We start from the raw sequence: 16,150 nt of genomic DNA on the forward strand, positions 1-16,150 counted from the left end.
CCCATGTCTTTCCCCTTCCTCAGTCTGTCTCCCTCACCCTCACATTATTCCCAAATTTTGTGCCCGCAAAACAGTATCACCCCCTCAGATATTGCATTCACCCCGCAGATATATTTTGCCCCGACCTGCACAACATTGTTCCCGCAAATATTTTGTTTGCCCACTTCAATTGCCCCCAAAGTTTGCCCCCATTCCAATTCATCAACACCCCACGTTATGTCCTGTCAAATATTGACCCCCTCCAACAAATGTTTGCCCACTTTAAACATTCCCCACCCTGGCTTTTACCCCATAAATATGTTACCCCCCGCAAGACGGAGACAGAGTGAGATGAACAGAGAGGTAGGAAGAGAAACAGAAGGTTGGATAAAGGGGGACGGAAAGACCAGAGAGAGATGGAAGGAGAGGCACGAGAGGAACAGCGATAGAAAGAGTGTGAAACAGGTAGAGAGAAAGGACAGACTGAAATAGAGAAAGATATAGAAAGAGAGGGGGAAACAAGTCAGGGATAGAGGCAGAGGGAGTAGAGAGCAAAAGAAACCAGCGAGAGAGACAAGACAAAACCCAAGGAAAGGAGGCAAGAGAGAACAATAAAGTCATGAGGTGAGAGAGAGAAGAGAGAGAAATTCCATACCGAACAAGGAAAAAGGCAGAGAGGTGGGAGTGGGGTATTAATCTGGAGTAGAAAGAGAAGGGCTGCAAGAGAGAGAGAAATCCCAGGGAGAGAACAATGAAGGACAGGTACAGAGAGAAATCGAAGGAGAGAGGAGCAAATAGATACCGCGGGCAGCGAGTGATGGAGAGAGGGGAGGGGGATGGTCACAGATAGAAGGAGCATCAGGCAGGAACAGTAAGATCCCATTGGGCAGAAAAAAAGGTGTGGAGGGAGGTGAAGAAGAAAAGTCGGAAACGGGAGAAGCTGAACGTTAAAACAGTTCCTGCAAAAACTGGGGGAAGGGGTGAGAGAGTTGGGGGAGGGATCTGAGGGGTGGGATGATGGTGAATGCTGAGCTATGAATTCTGTGGGGAGACAGAGACTTAGAGAAAGCTGTGGGAAGGACAGGCAACTGGGAATATGGAGGCAGAGAGAGAGAGGGAGACAGTGGGATCTGTGGGACCAGAGTGTGCAGCAGCCCCACATCATCCCAGGTTTCAGCTCCAAAATCAAATCTCCTCGGGGGCAGGTGTGGAAAGACACAGAAATGAAAAGTGAGTAAATAAATAAAAGCATCAAAAGCACAGCAAGATCCCACAGAAGGTTGGACTTCACAACCTCACAGCTTCCCAGTCCCCCAGCAGAGCCCCTGATGTTAAACTGAGAGAACGGCGAACAGGAAGGTGTCTCAACCTGTCTCAGGCCTGTCCCAGTGTTTCTGGTTGGGGGGCGGGGTGGGGGGGGCGGGAGAAATGTTTACTCCAGAGGCTGGGATTCACACCCCCATCCCCACTCCCAGACTCTTGTTTGTCTCCCTCTGTCTGTGCCCAAGCTTCAGTCTCTCTGAAATCCCCCAGGGAGAGAGAGAGGGGAAAATTGATCACATCAAAGCCAATCGCTTTTGAAACGAAAATAAAGAGGATCAAAACAAGAACCCATCACTGACTGACTTCCAAAATCTCCCCAGTTTCTCAGCACTTTATCCCCATTTTAAATCCAGAGAATGGGAACAGATTTCAACTGGATTTGAGGGGCAAATGCTTTCTGACTGCCCCCAGGGTTGATTTTCTGAGAGGCTGGGCAATGACTCAGTGGTAGGAGTGACCCCACAGGGCCTGTGTCTCTCCCTCCCTCCGTGTTTAACCTGCCCCCTCCAGCTGGTTCCCTGACATTATGGGGTGGGGGCGTGTTGTAAAACAAAACCAATGCCCCCTCCCCCCCAGGCCACACCCATTCACCGGGCTCAGGCCCCGTGTCCATTCTGTCTGGGATTGGTGCTGTTTCTATGTGAAATATTAAAAATGAGCCTTCCACTGGTACAGTCACCTCTCTGTTTCTCTTTCTCTCTTTCCCTTCTGCCCTGTGCTTTCTCTCTCTGTCCCTATCACTGTCTCTATCTCTGTTGAGCTTTCTCTGGCTCGATAATTGCTCAATGCCTCACTCTCTCTCTATTCCCTCTCTATTTGATAGTAATGCTCTCTCCTGCTTCACATTCGCCACATGTCCCTGCAGATAGCCTGAGGGAGACATGGAGCCCAAAGGGATACACAGCAAGATCCCACAGACTACGGTATGCAGGATCCCTAATGGATTCCCTTAACAACCTGCAGGAGCCCACCCCACCACCACCACAGCACCCCCACAAAGGGAGGAGCAGACATAGGAATGAAGGACATTCTGTACAGCAGGATCCCACCTGCTGTCTCCTGCAGTGCCCCTGCACCGACCCCCCGCAGACTGAAGAAGCCTGAAAGTTTCAGTATCATTACCACCCACTTTCAGAAACCCTTTCCCCCAACGCCCCGTCTCATCTGAATTTGGAAAGTGTAGCCTCGCTACTGTACAGCAAACGGCTGCAGGCTGTTCCCACACAGCAAGATCCCACAGGCTGCATAGTGTGAAAAAAGGGCCTCCCCCACCAGCAAATACTAAACTCTCCCATTTCAACTTGGAGCTGGGCTCAGACTGAACATGGGAGTTAACTCCTCACCACCACCTCCCTCGATCCTGTACCTAGCCCTCCTAAACATGCCCACCATTTCTATCTGTTTCAGCTGTGATAACAAAGTGTGGGCCTGGATGAAGACAGCAGGCCAAGCAGCATTTTAGGAGCATAAAAGCTGCCGTTTTGAGACTAGTCCCTTTTCTGATGAAGGGTCTAGGCCTGGAACATCAATGTTTTATGCTCCTAAGATGCTGCTTGGCCTGCTGTGTTCATCCACCCTACACTTTGTTATCTCGGATTCTCCAGCATCTGCAGTTCCCATATTCTCTGTTTCAGCTGTATTCCTTTTCCCTCCAACACTCCCGTCTTCACCCCACCCCCACCAACACACTCCCTGCTGTGCAATGTCCCACAAACAGCCAAATGCAGGAATGGAAATATAGTGGGGATATTTGCAGAGGATCTCTCGGGATTTTCCTGCCGTCAGTGTGGCTCCCAGAATCAAACTCTCTTTCTCAGTCTCTTCTGCCCCTGTCTCTCCCTGGTCTGCACCACATGCAGTCATTTCTAACATGGCTTTCAAAATTTTGTTTCTTTTCCGCCTCTTAGAGAGGAAGACGAAGAGGAGGTGACCGAACAGAGACGTACAAGATGATCAGACGATTAGATAGGGTGGACAGTGAGAGCCTTTATCCTCAGATGATGATGGCTAGCACGAGGGGACATAGCTTTAAATTGAGGGGTGATGGATGTAGGACAGAGGATGGAGGTAGGTTCTTTACTCAGAGAGTAATAAGGGCATGGAATGCCCTGCCTGCGATAGTAGTAGACTCACCAACTTTAAAGGCGTTTAAATGGCCGTTGGAAAAACATACGGACGATAACGGAATAGTGTCACAAAGTGTGGAGCTGGATGAACACAGCAGGCCAAGCAGCATCTTAGGAGCACAAAAGCTGGGTTTTTGACGTGCTTCTATTGTAAAGCAGTGAGACTGTGTTGGGATCTTGCTGTGCAGTTGTTTGTTCATCCCAATTTTAACCCCTTCTGGGTGTTGTATATGAGGATGGGGAGAGGGGAGGGCTGGGGGAGATCAGGAATCCTAACCCTACGTGAAGCTTTGTGAGTCATATCTGTGTTTCAGATGGGGCCACATGGCTGCAAGCAATAAATGGAAGATGCGGGTGTCAGGTTCGTTTTCGGAGACCCTCACGGACTTGCTGCAATAACAAGACACTGACCTGTTTAGAAAAACACAAATCCTTTTATAACCAAGCAAGTACAAGCTGTGGAGAATTACTGTACTCAACCCAGCACAGAGTGCAGAGCCTCACAAGTAATTCTCCCCGAGCAGCGGACAGTCCCCGCTTTTTATACTTTACAAAGACATGGTACATAAAACAGAGATAATGGGAACTGCTTGGCCTGCTGTGTTCATCCGGCTTCACACTTTGTTACCCTGATACATAAAACAGTTTCACATTTTACAATGACATGATACATAAAACAATTACTACAACAGTCAAAAACAGGATACCAAACAATTATTACATCAACAACATAAAAGACCAGGATATAGTATCGATTGCTTGTGAAGTAGCTGCTAATGGCAGGAGGCGATTTCGAGTTGTTGTCTGGGACAGATTCTGATTTCTAGTTGCCAGTGTGTCTGGCTGGAACCAAATCAGTGCCCTGGCCCCTTTGCCAGCGACAGAAGTTACATGCTTCAGAGTTTCACACCTTTACAAAATTTCCTCACCTAACCCTATTTCAAACAGTTTGATTTGGATTTTAATTCAGTCAGAAAGCTTAACACAGTGCCTGCATACCGATGTGTGAGAAGATAAGGAGTTACAAAAGTTTTACACTGAATTCCTAGCTGGGCAGGAAGCTTCAGGGTGGTGTCTGCATACCTATGTGATGGGAGATAAGAGACTTTAATTTATAGGAGTATAGACATCAATGGGATGTTATCCCAATAACATCTCACAGGCACCACTCGAATGAAGTGTATTGGCGAGCTGAAGGCAATAGGGGAGGGGAGGGGAGGGGTGAGCTGGATATCCTGTCCATCCATCAAACTGTTTTCTCTCTTGCATTTCATCTTGGAATATCTGGGAGAAACTCCGCTGGGCCTTATTGTCATTTTAATGGAGAGGTGGGTGGGTAGGATGGGGATGCCAGGATGTGGGAAAGGAAGACTAGGATCCCATGACCTCCCCACACCACACCAAGTCCCAATCCCACCTCTTGGCCCCTCTCGGCCTGTCTGTGAGGTTTGGGGGTGAATGGAGGGAATTGTTCCCATTGAGTGGGAACTTATTCTGATCTCTGGGAGGGGTGGGGGTGAGGGAGTGTGGGTCAATGCAGGGTCTGGGACAGGGGAGGGGCTCAGTATTACAAAGGGGCAGAAACTGCAGGGTTTGACATCTCACACCCCCACACCACCCCCCAACTCCCTCTATGCCAGTGTTCAGGATGAGTTAAGTTCCTCCATCAACGTGTGGCCATTTTCACATTTTGCTGTTGTGGGACCCTGCACAGCAGGGAGTGTGGAGGTGGGGTTGGGTGAAGATGGGAGTGTTGGGACGAAAAGGAATACAGCTGAACAGGTAGAGGTGGGCATATTTGAGGGGGCTTGGTACAGGATGTAGGGAGGTGGCGGTGAGAGGCTAATTCCCGTGTTCAGTCCGACTCTGCTCAAAAGTTGAAATGGGGGAGTGTAATATTTGCAGGCGGGTTCAGTGGGGGAGGGGCCTGTTTACACATTGTAGCCTGTGGAGGCATTGGACCAGATTCTGACAAGGTGTAGAGGGAGTCCCTCAGCAGTCCCACACATAGCTGCCGGTGGGATCTTACTGTGCACCACTGCAGCCTGCAGGTCACCCTCACGTGCAACGCGAGGCTGTCCAAAGGGCCCTGGGCTGAGTCTGCTGATGGCCTGATAGTGAGTGTACTCAGTTGGTATGTCATCCTTCCTTTCCCCACCACTCCCGCAGCCCAGAGCCAACCCACGTCCCCTCACCCCGTAACCTCCAAAATGTGACACTGACATTGCAAATGCCCACAAGGCACAGTGGGGAGATGGGAACACATGGCAAACGTGAGGCAGGAGAGGGCATTGCTACTGAAGCATGGAGGAAATGGAGAGAGTGAGGGACATTGATCGATTCTCGAGCAGGAGAAAGTCAACAGAGATGGATCCATGGATAGGGACAGAGACAGAGACGGGGAGGGAGAGAGACAGGCGACTGGACACTTTGGAAGGTTCATCATTAATATTTCATGTAGAAACAGCACCAATCCCAGGTGGAGTGGGCATGGGGTTTGTGCCTGGTTAATGGGAGTGGGCAGAGGGGAACATTGGTCATTTCTTTGTGTTTTTTAACCGCATCGCCAGAGTGTCAGAGAACAAGCTGGTGGGGACAGGTTAAACACTGAGTGTGGAGATGGAGAGGGACAGAGACACAGGCTCCGGGGAGTGACTCCCTACCACTGAGTCTCTGCCCAGCCTCTCAGGAAATAAACCCTGGGGGCAGTCAGAAAGCATCTGCCCCTTGATCTCAGTTGAAATCTCTTCCATTTCTCTGGGTTCAAACCCAGGGGAAAGTGCTGATAAAATGGGGAAATGTTGGAGGTCAGTCAGTGGTGGGATTGCCTTTGTTTCTGTTTATTTTGTTTCAAAACATCTTGGCTTTGATTTGATCAATTTCTGTCTGTTTATTTCTCTCTCTCTCCCCCGCCAACTCTCTCTCCGTCCCCCCCCACCCCACCCCACACTCACCCATCTCTGACTCTGTCTCTCTCTTTCTGTGCTGGGGCAGGCGGGGAGATATCTGACACTGAAGCTTGCAGACAGAGTGAGGCACACAGATTCTGGGAGTGGGGATGGGGGATGTGTGAGGGGGTGTGAATCCCAGCCCTGGAGTAAATATCTTTCCTGCCCTTCCCCTCAAACAGAAACACTGGGACAGTCCTGAGGCAGTTTGAGACATCTTCCTGTTCCCCGTTCTCTGGGTTTAAAATCAGGAGCTGTGCTGGTGTTTGGGTGGGGAGGGTGGGGTGGGGTGTGTTGAGGAGAGTGTGAGAGTGTGGGTGTTCAGGCATGTTCAGCAGTGGGATCTTGCTGTGCTGGGTGGGGAATGTCTCACATTGTTGAAGCAGCAAGCGGTGAGATTTTGCTGAGCTTTCAGTGCTTTTTAAAAATTTTAATCCATTTTCATTTCTCTCTGTCTTACCTCCACCCCCAAGGAGATTTTATTCGGGAGCTGAAACTCGGGATGACGCAGAGACAGAGAGAATTAAATCATTCTGCAGTGAGGAATCGTCAGACAGGAACTGGGACCAGAGAGAGAGAGACCGAGAGAAGTAGAATAAACCGTCCCGTGTCCTTGTTGTTCAATTCCACACTCACATGCTCACAGAGAAAATGAATTATGGGGCTCAGGCAGTCTCTGGAGTTTGGACCACAAGGGGGTGAGCCCTGGGCTGGGGCTTGGGGGAGACAAAGGGACAAAAATGGGGCTGCTGCACAGTCTGATCCCACAGATTTCACTGCCTTCCTCTCTGCCCCCATATTCCCAGCTTCTTGTCTCTCTCACAGCTTTCTATAAATCTCCATCTCCCCCACATCCTTCAAATCTCCCACTATCCACTCTCCCCTTCAAATCACTTGCTCCCTTCCTGGGATTTTCAGGAACTGTTCCATGGTACAGTCTTTCTGAACTCTGACCTTCCCCATTCACCTCTCTCTGCACTTTCACTCTCTCGCTGTCCTGTGGGATCTTGCTGTTCCTCCCTGACGGTCATTCTATCTGCATGCCACCCCTCACTATCTGTCTGTTACCTACTCTCGATGGTATCTCTCTGCCTGCTCTACTTTCACTTGATTTCTCTCTGTCCCTCTGTCTCTCTCTCTTTCCCTATCCTTTCCTATTTTTTTCCCAGGGATTTCTCTCCCTCGGATTTCCCCCTCTCTACCTGTCCATTTCCATTCTATCCCTGGTTTTCTCTCACTCTAAGTTGCTTTCTGTTTCTCTCCCTGAGTTTATTTCTCCCCCTCTCTCCCACTCTCTCTCTGCCCTTTTTCTTGTTCTCTGTGGGATTTATCTCTCTGTCCTGCCTGTCTGCCCTTCTGTCTCTCCCTGTGGTATTCTTGCTCTGCCTCTGCCCCTGGGTTTTCTCTTCATGTCTCTCTCCCTGGGATCTTTCTCTCTCTACTCCCTCTGTCTCTCTCCCTTTCTCTTTCACTGTCTCTCTCCTCAATCTTTCTTTGTCTGTCGTCTATTTCCCAGCCTCAGTCCATGTGTTTTTCTCACTTGTCTGTCCTTCTATCTTTCTCTGGGGTCATTCTGTCCCTTTCTATCTGACCCTCTGGTTCTCTCTCCCTATCTTTTCATCTCCCTCTGTCTCCATCCTGCCCTTTCCACTCCCAGGGATCTTTCTCTGTCTCTCTCTCCTTCCCTCTCCCCACCCACCCTCACTGTCCCTCCCTCCCTGGGTTTTTCTGCCTGCCTGCCCATTGGTCTCTCTCCCTCCCGGCGGGGTGTGCCACTCTGTCTGCCTGTATCTCTCTGTCTCTCTCCCTAGAGTGGATTTGTACCTTGAGCCACAGTGGAGAGGGGTGAGTAGTTATTGGAGTGGGGTCCTCCCTGTTTTCCTCTCTCCCTCTCTCTCTCCGTCTGTCCCTCTCTCTTTATCTGTCCCCCTCTCCCCATCACTTCACTATTCTTCTGTCACTCTATGCCTCTTTTCTCCTCTTGGATTTTCTCTCTCTCTCACTCCTCTCCCTCCCTCTGTCGGTTCCCACCTCTCACTCCCCAGAGGCCCCTTCGCCTATCGGCACCTCTTTTCTCCTCTTGGGTTCGCTCTGCCCCTCTCTGTCTATGGCCCTCTCTCTCCATCACTTGTCTCACCCTCTGATCTTCCTGTTCCCTGCCCCACCTGAGTTTCACCCTTGCCTGCTCTCTCTAAACTGAAAGGGTGGGGGTTACCTGTCTCAATGAGGGGGGCAGGGTCTGCCTGGGGACCAGGATCTTGCTGTACTGTAAGGCAGTCAGTGAAAAGGCCCCTGAGTGTCTCGCCCTATGCCCTGTGACCTCTGCCCCCAGGGTGGGGGCAATGACTTGGTGATGTGGCGGGGGGATTGTCCACAGAAGGAAACGCAGAGGGCCATTTATATACAGTGGAGTTGTGGTCACGAAGGAACTGGGAGGGGAGAGAAGCTCTATGGGGGGGTGGCAGTTACAAACTGAGCGTTGAAACATTTTGTCAAGGGCAAAATATTTGTGGGGTAAAACGCAAGATGGGGAATTTTGAAAGGCGTTAAAAACATTTGTTGAGGGGACAATATCAGAAGGAATGCAAAGTGGGGGAGTCCCAAAATTGGGATGGAGGGCAAGCTTTGGGGGCAATATTGTGGAGAGTAACTGAAATGGGGAAATAACAATATGAAGGAACAATATTTGACAGGTCGGGGCAAATTACTTATCGGAGGGGAGTGCAACACTGTTTTGGGGAGTCACAGGATTTGGAGATGGGGTGCAATATTGTGATGGTCGGGAAAAAGTGGAGGACACATTTCTGGGGAGGTAAAAAGGGGCAAAACGTGGAGGCAGTGAAACATGTTGGGCGGAAGATTTGGGCAGGAGGCTGAACATGGAGGAGAGGAGAGTGTGAAATGAGGCTGGCTCAAAATTGCAAGCCACAAAATTCTAGGGGTCATTTTGGCAGGGGTCATTTCAGGGGAGCGTATTGGGAAACATACATTTCAGGAAGGCGTTTGATAAGGTTCCCCATGGTAGGCTCATGCAGAAAGTGAGGGGGCATGGGATCGGGGGAAATGTGGCAGATTGGATTCAGAATTGGCTGACCCTTAGAAGACAAAGAATGGTAGTGGATGGAAAATATTCAACATGGTACTCGTTACAAGTGGTTTACCGCAAGGGTCTGTTCTGGGTCCTCTTCTATTTGTGATTGTTGTGAATGATTTGGATGAAGGAGTGAAAGGGTGGATTATTAAGTTCACAGACGGCATGAAGGGGTGTTGAGTTGTGGGTAGTGTGGAGGGCTGTTCTAGGTTACAAAGGGACATTGATAGGATGCAGAGCTGGGCAGAAAAGTGACAGATGGTGTTGAACCCTGAAAAGTCTGAGGTGATTCATTTTTGAAGGACAAATTTGAAAGCAGAATAAAGGGTTAACGGAAAGATTCTTGGCAGTGTGGAGGAGCAGAGGGACCTTGGGCTTCACGTCCACAGCTCCCTGAGAGCTGCCACCCAGGTGGATAGAGTTGTTAAGTAGGCACTTGGTGTGTTAGCTTTCATTAATAGAGGGATTGAGTTCAAGAGCCGTGAAGTTATGCTCCAGCTATACAAAAGCCTGGTCCGGCCACATCTGGAGTATTGTGTCCAGTTCTGGTCACCTCATTACAGGAAAGTTGTGGAATCATTGGAAAAGGTGCAGAGGAGATTTACCAGGATGTTGCCTGGAATGGAAGGAAGGTTCAGCGAGCTGAAGGAAAGGTTGAGCGAGCTAGGGCTTTTCTCTTTAGAACGAAGAACAAAGAGAGGTGACTTGATAGAGGTGTACAAAATGATGAGTGATATAGAAAGTGTGGACAGCCAGAGACTTTTTCCTAGGGTGGAGGTAGCTTTTACAAGGGGGCATAGTTTTAAAGTGAGTGGCGGTAGATGTAGGGAAGACGTCAGAGGGATGGTCTTTACTCAGAGAGTGGTTGGGGAGTGGAATGCATTTCTGGAGCAGAGAGTGGAGTTGGCCTCAGTAGGGGCATTTGAGTGGCTATTAGATCGGCATGTGGATGACAATCTCAGGTAGGGGTGGAGGTTAGATAGGCCTTGGTTTTAGGGTAAACGTTTGGCACAACATCGTGGGCCGAAGGGCCTGCACTGTGCTATGTTCGAGGTACACTCGAGGGGGTGGAGGGAGCTACTTGTGGGATCTCACTGAGCTGAGTAGGGTAAGGGGAGGATGGGGATGCAGGAGGGAAAAAGGGAGACAGCTGAAAGAGGAAGAGGTGGGTGTGGTGGGGGGGGATAGGCGAGAGGAGGTTACTCCAGTGTTCAGGCCGAGCCCAGCTCCAAGTTGAAATGGGAGAGTTCAGTGTTTGCTGGTGGGGGAGGCCCTTTTTGCACTTTGCAGCCTGTGGGATCTTGCTGTGTGGGGACAGCCTGCAGCTGTTTCTTTACAGTAGCGAGGCTACACTTTCCAAATTCAGATGTGGTGGGGCGGGTGAGGAGGGAGGGCTTCCGAAAGTGGGTGGTAATGATGCAGAAACGTTCAGGCTCCTTCAGTGTGGGGTAAGGGCATTGCAGGGGACAGCAGGTGGGATCCTGCTGTGCAGAATGTCCTTCATTCCTATGTCAGATTCTCTCCTTGTGGGGGCGCTGTGGGGGTGGGGGGATGGGCTCCGACAGATCGTTAAGGGAATCCATTGGAGGTCCAGCATACTGTAGTCTGTGGGATCTTGCTGTGTATCCCCTTTGGCAGCAGGTCACCCTCAGGCTGTCCGCAGCGACCCAGGCTGAGTTTTCTGACAGTCTGATCGTGGGTGGGGTGTAACATCCCTCCCGTTCGCTGCGCACCCCCCGCCCCAGGTCAGACACGCCCCTCCCCACCACCATTCGTCACCCCCTCACCCACCAAAATGTGACAGTGACATTGCGAATGTCTCCCAGACCCAGCGGGGAGATGGGAACACGTGGCAAATGTGAGGCAGGAGAGGGCATCACTGTCAAAACAGAGAGGGAATAGGGAGAGAGTGAGGCATTGAGCAATTATCGGGCAAGAGAAAGCTCAACAGAGATAGAGACAGTGATAGGGACAGAGAGAGGGGGAGAAAGGGGGAGAGGTGGAAAGGAAAGAGGGAGCGAGAGAGGTGACTGTACTAGTGGAAGATCCACGTCTAATATTTAATGTAGAAACAGCACCAATCCCAGACAGAATGGACATGGGGGCTGAGCCCGGTGAATGGGAGTGGACCGGGGGCAGGGGTATTGGTTTTGTTTTTCAACACACCCCCACCCCATAATGTCAGAGAACCAGCTGGAGGGGACAGGTTAAACACGGAGGGAGGGAGAGACACAGGCCCTGTGGGGTCACTCCTCCCACTGAGTCATTGCCCAGCCTCTCAGAAATTAAACCCTGGGGGCAGTCAGAAAGCATTTGCCCCTCGAATCCAGATGAAATCTGTTCCCATTCTCTGGATTTAAAAGTCAGGGGGAAGTGCTGAGAAATTGGGGAGCTTTTGGAATTCAGTCAGTGATGGGACCTCGTTTTGATCCTTGTTATTTTTTTCAAAATATATTGGCTTTGATGTGATCAATTTACATCTCTCTCTCCCTGGGGGATTTCTGAGAGACTGAAACTTGGGCACAGACAGAGGGAGACAAACAGAGTCTGGGAGTGGGGATGGGGGTGTGAATCCCAGCCTCTGGAGTAAACATTTCTCCTGCCCCCCTCCCCTCAAACAGAAACACTGGGACAGGCCTGAGACAGGTTGAGACACCTTCCTGTTCGCCGTTCTCTCAGTTTAACATCAGGGGCTCTGCTGGGGGAATGGGAAGCTGTCAGGTTGTGAAGTCCAAGCAGCAATGGGATCTTGCTGTGCTTTTGATGCTTTTATTTATTTATTCAATTTTCATTTCTCTGTCTTTCCACACCTGCCCCCGAGGAGATTTGATTTTGGAGCTGAAACTCCAGATGATGTGGGGCTGCTGCACAGTCTGATCCCACAGATTTCACTGCCTCCCTCTCTCTCTGCCTCCAAATCTCAGCTTCCTGTACCTCCCACTGCTTTCTATAAATCTCTGTCTCCCCCACATCCTTCACATCTCCCCGTTCACCAATACCCCACCTCCTCAAGTCTCTCCCGCAACTCTCTCACCCCTTTCCCCAGATTTTGCAGGAACTGTTTTAACGTTTAGCTTTTCCCATTTCTGAACTTCTCAGTCCACCTCTCTCGACACCTTTCTCTCTGCCTGATGGTCATCCTATCTGTGACCACCCCTCTCTGTATCTCCATCACTCACTCTACATGGTATCTATTTGCTCTCCTCTCCTTTGATTTCTCTCTGTACCTGTCCTTTCTCGTTCTCTCCCTGGGATTTCTCTCTGTCTCTCTATCAGTCCTTCTCTCTGTATGCTGGATTTCTTCCCCACTCCCACCTCTCTGCCCTTTTCCTTGCTCTGAATGGCATTTCCCTCTCTTCTCTCTCTCACCCCGTGGCTTTATTGTTCTCTCTCTGCTCCTTTCCTTGGGTTTTGTCTTGTCTCTCTCGCTGGTTTCTTTTGCTCTCTACTCCCTCTCTGTCTCTATCCCAGGCCCGTGCCTCAATCCCTTCTGTCCTCCCAGATCCCAGTTCTTCCAGTCAGTTCCCAGCTCTCTCTACCTGACATACACCTCCCTCAGGTACAGAGCAGAGTAAGAGGCTTCTTTGTGAGATTAAAGCAGGATGTGAGGTGGTGTGAGAAAAAGCAACAACTCAAAAGTTCTGTCCAGTGGCTCCTGTCTGTCTCTCCCTTCCCCGCCTTAAACAGTCACTCCCTTTCTCTCACACTCCTTCACACTCTCTATCTCTCTCTCTCTCTCTCTCTCTCTCTCTCTCTCTCTCTCTCTCTCACACACACACACACACACACACACACCAGGCCTGAAATCCACACAGATACAAAACTGCAGTTTCAAACTAGCTACAACACCCTTTCATTCAGAAAAGGGAACAGAGTTTTCTGCAGCCAGGGAACCCAGATTTATCCCACAGGGGAACACAATACTTTCACTCAAACACAAGATGTGAGTGGGATTGAACTGAACCAGTACAGTTGGCGAGTTTACTTTTAATGATTTTCTGAGAATGAACATCAATCAGTTTCACATATGGACATCAAGTGATGACATGGATCTGTTGCACCATTGGGCGTATGTACATTGCACAAATGATCATGTGTTTCTTAAACACATTCACCTTCTCCCTGACAGTAGCCAAGGGACCTCACAGCACTGTCCCACTTTCTCATCGGCATTTCATTCGTAAAAGCTGGGAATTATCTGATTGACAAGAACTGTCTTAAAGCTGGTTAATCTCAGGGCTGTGCCTGCGACTGCACACGGAATCTGTATGTGTTATTTTGTTTCTTTGTGTCTGTGTTTGCGTGTGTTTGTGGTGTGTGCTTCCGCGTTTGTGTGTGGCTGTGTCTATCTGTGTGCTTCTGTCTTTGCATGACTGGGTCTGCATGTACATATGTGTGTAAAAATGTATCTGTGCGTCTCCATGTCTGTGCCTGTATGTGTGTGTGTGTTTGTGTCTCAGTCTGTATATGTATGTGTGTGTGTGTGTGTGTGTGTGTGTGTGTGTGTGTGTGTGTGTCTGTGTGTGTGTATTGACGCTGCTGTGGGCTACTCTCTCTCTCTTTGACTGAGCCCCTGCTGGCTTTCACCATCGATCATCCTTGTGCAGTGGCGTGAGGAGGCCAGCAGAGGGGGGTATTGTTTCACTTAAAACACAAGGGAGCAATCGGGAGCAGGGATAACAAAGTGTGGAGCTGGATGAACACAGCAGGACAAGCAGCATCTCAGGGGCACAAAAGCTGACGTTTCGGGCCTAAACCCTTCATCAGAAAAGTGGGATGGGGAGAGGGTTCTGGAATAAATAGGGAGAGAGGGGAGGCGGGCCGAAAGTGGTTTGCAGTGGGAGAGAGATCCCCTGAGGTTGGTCCGGAGGGAGGAGGGTAACTTCTTCAGGTTAGAAAAGGCTTCACAGTGAGGTTAACATTGTATCAGAGATCATGGGAACTGCAGATTCTGGAGCAATCGGGAGTGAGACATAGATCCCTCTCTCTCTCTCTCTCTTTATATATATATATATACATATATATCCCGCACCTCATTCTGTCTTTGCCCCCCCTCTCTCTGCCTCTCCTGCTCTCTCACTCCATCTCTCTCCTCCCTCCCTTTCTCTCTCCCTCTCTCTCTCTCTGTCTGATCCTTCGAGTTTGGCCCACCATGAGGAAAGCTCATGTTTGATGTGATGGTGGGTGAACGGAAGGAAGGTGATAAATCTAATGTGAGAAGCAAAATGGGACGATGGACAAACTAAGACAGCGAACATTAGAAGATATTGAGTGTCTGTGAGCAGCTTATTGTTGAGAATGTGATGCCTGAGAGCCCTGTCCGCTTCCCTTCCATCACTTCACTGAACATTGAAGATAACTCACTCAGAGGCAGTAGGAACTGCTGATGCTGGAGTCTGAGATAACAAAGTGTGGAGCAAGAGGGACACAGCAGGCCGGGCAGCATCAGAGGAGCAGGAAAGCTGATGCTTCGGGTCAGGAGCCTTCTTCAGAAATGGGGGAGGGGGAAGGAGGCTGTAAAATAAATAGAGAGGGGGCAGCGGTGATAGAAGGTACATAGTGGAGGGATACGGTGGGAGAGAAGACGGACAGGTCAAAGAGGCGTGGATGAAGCCGGGGAGGTGAGTGTGGTTGGTGGGGATGGTCAGTGAGGTGGAGGGAGTGGATAGCTGTGAGGAGCGGGTAGGTGGGAGGAGCGGATATGTGGGAGGGAAGATGGACCGGTCAAGGAGACAGGGATTGGGGGTTGATGCTGGTCTTGGGATGAGAACTAGTGGGGAGTGTGGAGGATATGAGGGATATACTTCCCTCTCCACCCCATCTGCCTTTTGAGGAACTGCTGTCTCCGCGATTCCTTCGTGCGCTCCACACCCCCCACTAACCCCACCAACTCCGGCACATTTCCCTGCAACCGCAGGAGGTGCACATCTGCCCCTGCACCTCCCTCCTCACCCCCATCCCAGGCCCCAAAATACCGTCCACGTTAAACAGATGTTCACCTGCACATCCCCAAATGTGGTTGATTTTATCCGCTGTTCCCGATGTGGCCTCCTCAATGTCAGGGAAACCAAACGGAGGCTCAGAGACCTCTTTGTGGAGTACCTACGCTCGGTTTGTGACAAACGACTGCACGTCCCAGGAGCGAACGAGTTCAACATTCCCTCCCACTCCTTGAACGACATGCCCATCCTGGGCCTCCTCCAGCGCCACATCGATGGCAACCGGAAACTGGAGGAACAGCAACAATAATACAGTTCTCTCTGCTGCTTGGCTCTCTTTAATGTACATATTTATCAATTACATATTGAAGTGATAGGTACAGTCAGTGGAATGGTGCCTTTTCTCTTTGGCCTGTGAGTTGAGAGAAACATTGACATGTTTCCCTGTAACCCCCTGTGGGATAAGGTTGGATAAACCAGCACTACCCTCAGTCTGTTACCATAGCGACAGGCTGCTTCATTGCTGAAACATTGAACTGAAATGAGAAAATCCTGGATGGATTGATTAATGAGTGAATTTGATTGATTGATGAATTTGGGTAAAGGGATATTTCAGCACATTCTTCAGCTGCTGCCTGAACTTAGTCTGGGTCACGGCATAAATCGCGGTGTTTGTGCAGCAACTGAGGAGCTGCAGCATGAAGCCCAATTCCTGCACAAAGTAATCGAGGTACACAGATTTAT

The sequence above is a fragment of the Stegostoma tigrinum genome, unplaced genomic scaffold (genome assembly GCF_030684315.1).
Source record: "Stegostoma tigrinum isolate sSteTig4 unplaced genomic scaffold, sSteTig4.hap1 scaffold_54, whole genome shotgun sequence".
NCBI lineage: Eukaryota > Metazoa > Chordata > Chondrichthyes > Orectolobiformes > Stegostomatidae > Stegostoma > Stegostoma tigrinum.